This window comes from Dysidea avara, chromosome 5 (assembly GCF_963678975.1).
Source record: "Dysidea avara chromosome 5, odDysAvar1.4, whole genome shotgun sequence".
Lineage (NCBI taxonomy): Eukaryota > Metazoa > Porifera > Demospongiae > Dictyoceratida > Dysideidae > Dysidea > Dysidea avara.
Window position 1 is genome coordinate 11,518,324 of NC_089276.1, and position 8,025 is coordinate 11,526,348.

General features: G+C 36.2%; 1 long non-coding RNA gene across 1 annotated transcript; it reads left to right on the plus strand.

The window, feature by feature from the left end:
• The first annotated feature begins 6,614 nt into the window (after nt 1–6,614).
• Nucleotides 6,615–7,148, plus strand: LOC136256788 (uncharacterized). The gene is made up of 2 exons (XR_010701651.1): nt 6,615–6,855; nt 6,923–7,148. It is a non-coding gene; the product is annotated as an uncharacterized lncRNA (long non-coding RNA).
• The last annotated feature ends 877 nt before the right edge of the window (nt 7,149–8,025 follow it).

Below are 8,025 nucleotides of genomic sequence, written 5' to 3' on the forward strand. Positions count from 1 at the left end.
CTACAACGTACTACAGTAGCAGACAAGCAGCAGCAGCCACAAACAGCAGCAACAAGGAACAAGCACCAAGAAGCAGTAAGCACTATAAGCAGCAAGCAGCAGTAGTAGCAAGCAGCAGCAAGCAACAAGGAGCAAGCAGCAGCAACAGCAGTAGCAAGCAAGCAACAAGCAGCACCAGCAGAGCAAGTAGCAACAACAGGCAGCAGCAGCAAGCAGGCACCAAGCAACAAGCAGCAGCAGCAAGCAACAAGGAGCAAACACCAAGAAGTAGTAAGCACCAAGCAGCAGCAGTAGCAAGCAAGCAGCAGCAGTATCAAGCAAGCAGCAGCAAGCAGAAGCAGCAAGTAGCAGGAGGCAGCAAGCAGCATGCAGCAGCAGGTAGACATTAACAACTTACAGCAACAACGTTGCTACAATTTACAGTCATCAGCACTAATTTAAAATTAAATTAATACAGTAGAGAGCATGCAGGTATGTTTATATGTACACATAGACTCTATACCATGACTCTAGTCCATGATGTCAAACAACACAGCAGCTTCTTGCTATGAACCATCATCTGTGGCTCACCTAGCAGGTAGCTACAGTAGGGTTTTACTGTAGACAATGGATGAGAGATCCATTTTTTATCACCCTAGAGAGTGAGAGAATGTACAATTAAACTCATGAAGGAGAAAGAAGGATAAGCCACTATACATTAGAGTTGTTTGACAGGGCTACTATACTTTAACTGATGCTCAGAAAATGGTTGGTCAAGATTAGGTACTTTAGTTTCACCCTCTGTAATTGGACAACACTGCTTCAAATTCTAGTTTAACACCTGGAACTCAACCTTGAAATACTGGTACACACTGGCAACTAAGTTCTTCTAATGATTGAGATTGGTTTTTTTTTGTTGTTGAATGCTCCTTAGTTTTGCCAGCATATCGAAAGACCAGTCCATTTCACTTGGCTTCAGGGGTGTCAGACAAAAATGGAAGCAGTATATCGTAATTGGCATGCTACCCCAGGAAAATAAGTACTGCATGTTCACTACTTTTAGTTTTCGCTTTCATCAAGTTTTTTTTTTTAAATTACAGCCAAAAAGTGGTGAGGTTTTGGCCTCACTGGTCACACCTACTTTGATTGCTAGAGTTTTCCTCTTTACCAAATCAATTCTATAACCTTGTTCAACCAGCTTATCATCAGGATAGACAAGCTCATTTCTTCCCATTACACACACTCTTCATCTCTTAAGTAATCCCTAGTCATCTGTAATCAGTTCACTATTGATAATAAATTCTAAAGAAAAATTGAGACAAATTAAAGTAGTTAACTCTGCCGGTCATCATATTCTCTATCTAACCCCTGAATACTGTATGCTGAAATTGTTGACACTCAGGTGTTGTATATGCAGGTAACATATGTTAACGACATGTTTGTACATTTATATTTATTTTCTTGCGTATCATTATTAGGGCTCAAACGAATAGTGGTTTTACTATTCGGATATTCTTTATTCACAACTACTGAATATTCGAATATTCTTTTTCAGCATTGCTATGGACAAGATATCAATAATCCTGTTAACATCCTGTTGTACAAGATGTCTCTTTAATACAATTCAGAATCAACATGATTTGATCTTATATGTCATAAATATGCTTATGTAAGATCAAGAATTTCTGATGTTATATATTTCCTTTGAAACAAATATTCAAATACCAGAAATGGTATTCAAATAATACAATATTCATTTGAGCCCTAATCATTATCATAGCTACAGCTCTGTAGCTACATACTGTAGCCATACATATGGAAATGGGATTAGAAACTGAGTGGCACATGTGCATATCTGCTGCTGAAGCAGCAGGGGGTCCTTCACATACAAAATCCATCAACAATATTCGAAATATGGAAATTTGGCAACCCAAATATCTAATTTCTGGATAAAAATTTCCAAATTTCTGTCTTGGAAATTCTTGAGTTGTAGTATAGATTCTGTGCCTTAGGCTACTGTATTAGACGAGCTGTGGTTTCAGCATGGGTTCAAGCCGAGCCCCGAGTGGTTCAAGCGGTCTGGTAAGCCGTCGTAACTCTGGGGCAAGGGTGCCAGTACCTCTCAGAAATTTGAACAAAAACGCTCATCAGTAATCCATGGACACACCAAAATGACTTACACAGCTGGCAAAAAAAAACTTACACAGCTTGGAAGTATACAACAAATTTACGAAGCAGATTACAGACACATGTTAGTGTGCTTGTTCTATACCATATGCGTATTTTGTACCGTACGCGTATGGTATGTACCATACGCGTACGGTACGATTTTCCGTACCATACGCGTACGGTATAGACATACGCGTATGGTACGTACCGTATGCGTATTATGCCTTTTCTCAGTGTCTTCTACCCTTGCCATCACCTTGCTACAATGGGCTGTCTTTACAAGCATTTCTAGCTGAATAAACTTAGAACACAACATAATAATCTGCCTACCACTGAGCTGTAACTATAGATTTATTCATCAGCACACACATACATTTTATCCTTGCCATGCTCATGCATTTCCCACTATATATAGTCCTATACTGATGTACCTAATTCCTATGTACATTATCTCACTTTGTCTGCAGAACTTCACTGAAATGAATGGTACTATGCATGTATGCTACTTTATAGCTATCAGAAGCATGCAGATGCATGGTCTCATACTCAATTATAAGTGTGGTTATCTGACAATTTACAACACAATTGGGTAAATAAGCAAGGAGAGCAATTACAACATGCATGGTAGCTAGTAAGTTCTAACTGAATTATACATATACTGCTTGTGCAAAGCTAATAATTTGAAAACTGAATGAACTTCATAAGTGTCATCAGTTGTGCAACATGGCTTTGATATACTGTACTATGTACACTCTTCTTTTGAGGATCCAATTTCTTGTTTACGTACTTTTCTTGTTTATACATACTGTAAATAGTACCACCACTCACATTCATCACACTGGACCTAAAGCAAAAATTAATGTGGATGTTGTTAACTTTAAAGAGTACATTCAGATAAGAGTAGCTAAACGTGCATTGCCTTCCCATCCACAAGCATGACAGTAAGTAGTGAGTATAGCTATACAACACACTTAACAAATAAACAATGCTAGATAATATACATTCATTACTGAATTATTCATTAGAACTCATAAACTTGCTATAAAATCTTTGCCATGTTATGTTTCCTGCTTCATCTCAGTGGGCAATGCACATGCCTCATTCAATAGCAAAGATTCAGCAAACTACAGTTTTAAAAAATTTATTGCACAATTAATTAATATGCACATCAGTCTTATAGAGTATAGCATGTCTAATATTGCTATAAGCTACAGCCATGTAGGTTTATACATTAATTTGCAAACTGACTCTGCAGTTATATATCTTCCTCAATGTCATTGTATCAGCATGCATTCTCCAGCATGCACTGTTAAAAATAAAGAGTAACCAACACTCTGAAGAGTTCCCATTGTATATAGGGAGGAATTAACACCCCATGGAGAGTAGCCAACACTCTGAAGAGAATAACCATTACTCTGAAGAGTAAGTGACACCACCTTCAGAGCATGTGTTACTCCCCAGTTACTCCTTTAGAATAATGGTTACTCTCCAGGAGTGTTAAGTCCTCCCTACTCTGGGAACTCCTTGAGAGTTGTGGTTACTCTTCATTTTAACAGTGAGGTCTTCCTCTGTTTGAGCAATCATTACATTGTACTTCTTGAGCTCATCTGATTGAAATTGTCTGCTCAACATCCTTTAGCACCACCAGGCATAAATATCCATTTTTAAGTGGAAGTGTATACTAACAAATTAAAGGTAAACAAGATTATATGTAGCAACAATGAAATAAAATATTTAATGAAATAATATACATATATATATGCCTGAAAAAATTGCCAATGGATGCAAATTATTTAATATGGTTGCTATGTTTTAACCAATCAGAATGCAGTATTTTAATGCGTATTTATATGGATAATTATATCAAAAATCTTTTGTTTATATTTAGCTACAATGCTATACCTCTACTGGCTTAGTGTTTATATTACTATGCATTCCTGTTATATTCATTGAAAATTCGTGAATATCAATATGCTGGCACAATTCTACAGCCTCACAGAAATCAATGTATTTTGTCCTAAATAAATGCTTTAGAATATCAAACTTCAAATTTCAGTTTCTGAGTACGGCAAGGAGTATACTGCTCTTGTTTTATGTTGAAAGGATAATTGGGCACCTTTAAACCCTAACACATTTTTACAAAGTTCATATATATATACAAGTATAGAGAAGCCCCTAGTAGAGTTTTTGGGTAATATCGCTCTATAGCTTTTAATTATTGTACTAATCTTTGACTATCTTCAGGTGTATTTGTAAACACATGTGTGTGGGTATTGTTCTAATTGTAGGGAAGCGTAGGCTCTTGGGCAGACCGTTTATAGGTAAAACAGGCCACTGTATAAATAATTATAATATTATTAATCAATGACTGAAAGAACACAATAATAACTACAATAATATTACAGGTATAGCTATATGCATAATTACATTACATCATTAACTCTATTACAGATATGAAGGAGGCACAGCATTATGTAATAATGGCCTAGTTTTTGAATTTTCATTGTATCAATTAAACAATGGACCACAAATCTAATAGGAAGCAATATATGTGTAGCAATTGCAGCCACAATGTACTGTGTGGAAGAAGAAACAAAAATTAAAATTTACCATATGTTGTCAGTGTGTGCAGTTGCTATGCAACAGCTAGATAATTTGTGACCATATTTGCAAAAATGTACCTTTTTCACACACAAAATTTTACCCATGCATATTTTGAACTTCAGGGTTTCATAATTTTTTGAACATATACCTTATAATTGCCTGCAATTATCCATGAGTGTACAGTAGCTACTAGTATCTAGCAGCATTTTGATACTAAGAGCAAGTTTATCAGTGTAAGGAGTCAAGTGTTACACCATTTTGTTTGCTGGTATGTAATATGTGTAGAAAAGGTACCTTTTCACAAATCCTGTCATTTTAACTCAACTATTCTAAAGAACATACAGTATACTAGCTTGTGTATTTTCAAATCAATAGCATTTACACATACTGTATATATGTAGCTAGGTGTTATCATGTTTTTCGTAAAGCTTCCAACCCAGACGATTGACCTTTATTAACTTTGACTATGTAGAATTCCATCAGACCTTACCAGATCAGCAGGACTTAACACAATTCAAGACTGGATTTGCCAACAGTGTGATGAATTCATGATTGTTTTTATCATATATTGTCCTAAATCAAGATGTCAGTTTCATCACTTATATATATATAGTCATGCAATATATCATGCCATCAATATTCTTTTATTTTAAGGAATGCTTTATTTTAAATATATAGGTTTATTATTATTATTGGAGGTAATACTGTGCAGACCTCTACTAGAGTATAGTGCACAGGTCACAACATACATACATGCAAGTATACAAATTAAATAATAGCTAATTTTTGTTTGAACTGATCAATATCATTGGAATCAATCACATTTTGGGGTAGATCTTTCCAGATTTTGATTGCCGAAGGGAAAATGGAGTACATATAAGAATCAATCCGTGTCATTGGTTGCATAAATCTCATATTATGACCTCTGGTACTATGAGTGGATATGGGTGTCAGAAATGGATTTGCTGGGATATCAACAAGGTGGTTAATTTGCATCATGCAGTAAAGCAAATTATATCTTAATCGCAGTAAAGCTAAATACATCTCAGCTCTAGAGACTAGAATAGCTAAATATGATTGCTCTATTAGAGTATCTCGATCTTCACTGAACAGAAACCGCTAAGCGAGACTAGCGTCTCCCCCCTCCCTCTTCCCTAAAATAAATGAAAGCAGAGTGCCATCCGGGGTAGTCAATAGGTATGGCAGTGCAAAAACCTTCTGCTTGATATTATACGCATAGCTACCAGGTTAGCTACTGTATACTCAGATGGTATGATTTTCCGTACCATACGCGTATGGTTGTACCGTACGCGTATACGCATATGGTATGTACCATACGCGTATGGTACAAAATACGCATATGGTATAGAACATGCTTATAATCTAGACGGTGCTATGCATATTCTATTGACAGTGACCCCTCTTCCCGAGCCTCTTCCTTGCCTCGTGTATAAATTCATGCAGTATAATTTACACTACTGAAACAATCAAAATTCGATGCCAAATATTGTAAAATGCTAGCTAATTGTATGGATTTATATTTCTGAATTTCCAACAAAAATTTCTACATTTCTAATAAAAATAGCCAAATTTCCACGGTCATCGACGACATTTCTGGAAGTGAATGACCCCCCGTGAAGCAGTCTGCGTATTGATTATGGTTTAGCCATCCTAGCTAAAGTTAACTACCTCACAGGTATGGGGTTGTTATACAAGTGTTTCAATTTAAGATTTACGATCTTAAATCTTAAACTAATTTACACGTAAGAATACAGTGTAAACTAAGAACCTGGACAGTGAAAAGCTAGCTAAATGGGCTTTCTGAATGCTAAACGGTGGGGTCTATTCTACGGAAAGGAACGGAACGGAACGGAACGGAATGATGGACTAAACTGCGGAACGGAATGCTTTCTCAGATTGAAGCTTGCAGCTTACCATTGCTGTACAAGTTATCAGTGGCACTTCCAGCAGGTAATCAAACGTACCCCAAGAAAGATAAAACGAATTTAAGGATCGATTGTGGGTTCTTGTTGGTTGTCATTAGTAACGAAGTACTAATTGTGGGAATAGCTGACTCAGTGTGTTCATCTTCGGATATATCAAGTAGGGAACTTAATGCATGACTTGTTTTTACTAGTATGTGAGTTATTTTTACTTACTTGACTTTTAGAATGTACAGTCTGAGGCCCAGCCTTTCTAATCGGCATAAATCAGTATGTGTATAGCTACACTACAAAGGAAACAAGTATGGTGACAAGCTGAATCAACTCAGTCTAAGCAGAATCTAAAGGAATTTTGTGCAGTGTGTGAGGAGCAAACATTCAGATACCTCAAGGAGGCTATATTGTGTGAACATCAATGATTCATTAACAGAGTAGTGGACTATTGTCAGATATCTCAGCCTGAGTACTGAGTTGAATTCTGGATGGGGTCTATTTTACAGAATGGAATGCTTTCTGAATCAACTTGCAGCTTGGCTAACTGCTATCATTGCTGAAATTGCATTTTATCAGTGGAACCTCCAGGAAAATGGAATAGGATAATTATAAAACATTAATTAAGTGATTGTTTAGGTAATCATGACTTTATTCAGTCTAATAAACAGAATATATGGTTGATTGAGTGAGGTATCACTTTCAGAATGTTCAAACGACCAGTGATGAGATGCATGGATTCATCGAATTTTTGTTGTGGTTGGAGACATTAAATATCCAAAAGCAAACTGACTGTATAATATTAATTCACTTTCTTTATGTTTTCTTAATTTTGAGCCTTTATACAAATAATTGAATTTTCCTTGTCAATAGAAATCCTAGAATAAGATGGGAGAGAAACTTATCTTTGTTTACCTATACTGTACAACCAAGAGTTCGTAATACTGATTTGTATGGGGGAGAGTGTCTAACTCTCAGTATGGCCTGTACAAACACCCTGCGTAAAGTTCACCTTTCATCAAATCAACACCTTTACTGGGATATAGAAAACTGTTGATTAGTGTTGCTGAAGAAAGTAAAGCCTTTGTTCTGAAATAAGGCTGAGGTGTTACTTTAAGAAGGGTGTTTGGTGAATGCATTCAAGTTAGACACTCTCCACCTTATTATGAACTCTTGGTACAACTTCAAAGGAAAATGAAGAAAACATACAGATGAATCAATAAAATCACTACAGTAAGGTGAATTACAGACTAGTGAGATCTTGGTTAATTAATGACAGTGGTTGGAAATTAAGTGTGGTAATTTCTTGTTCTTGAATATGTTGCAAAGCGGAAGTACA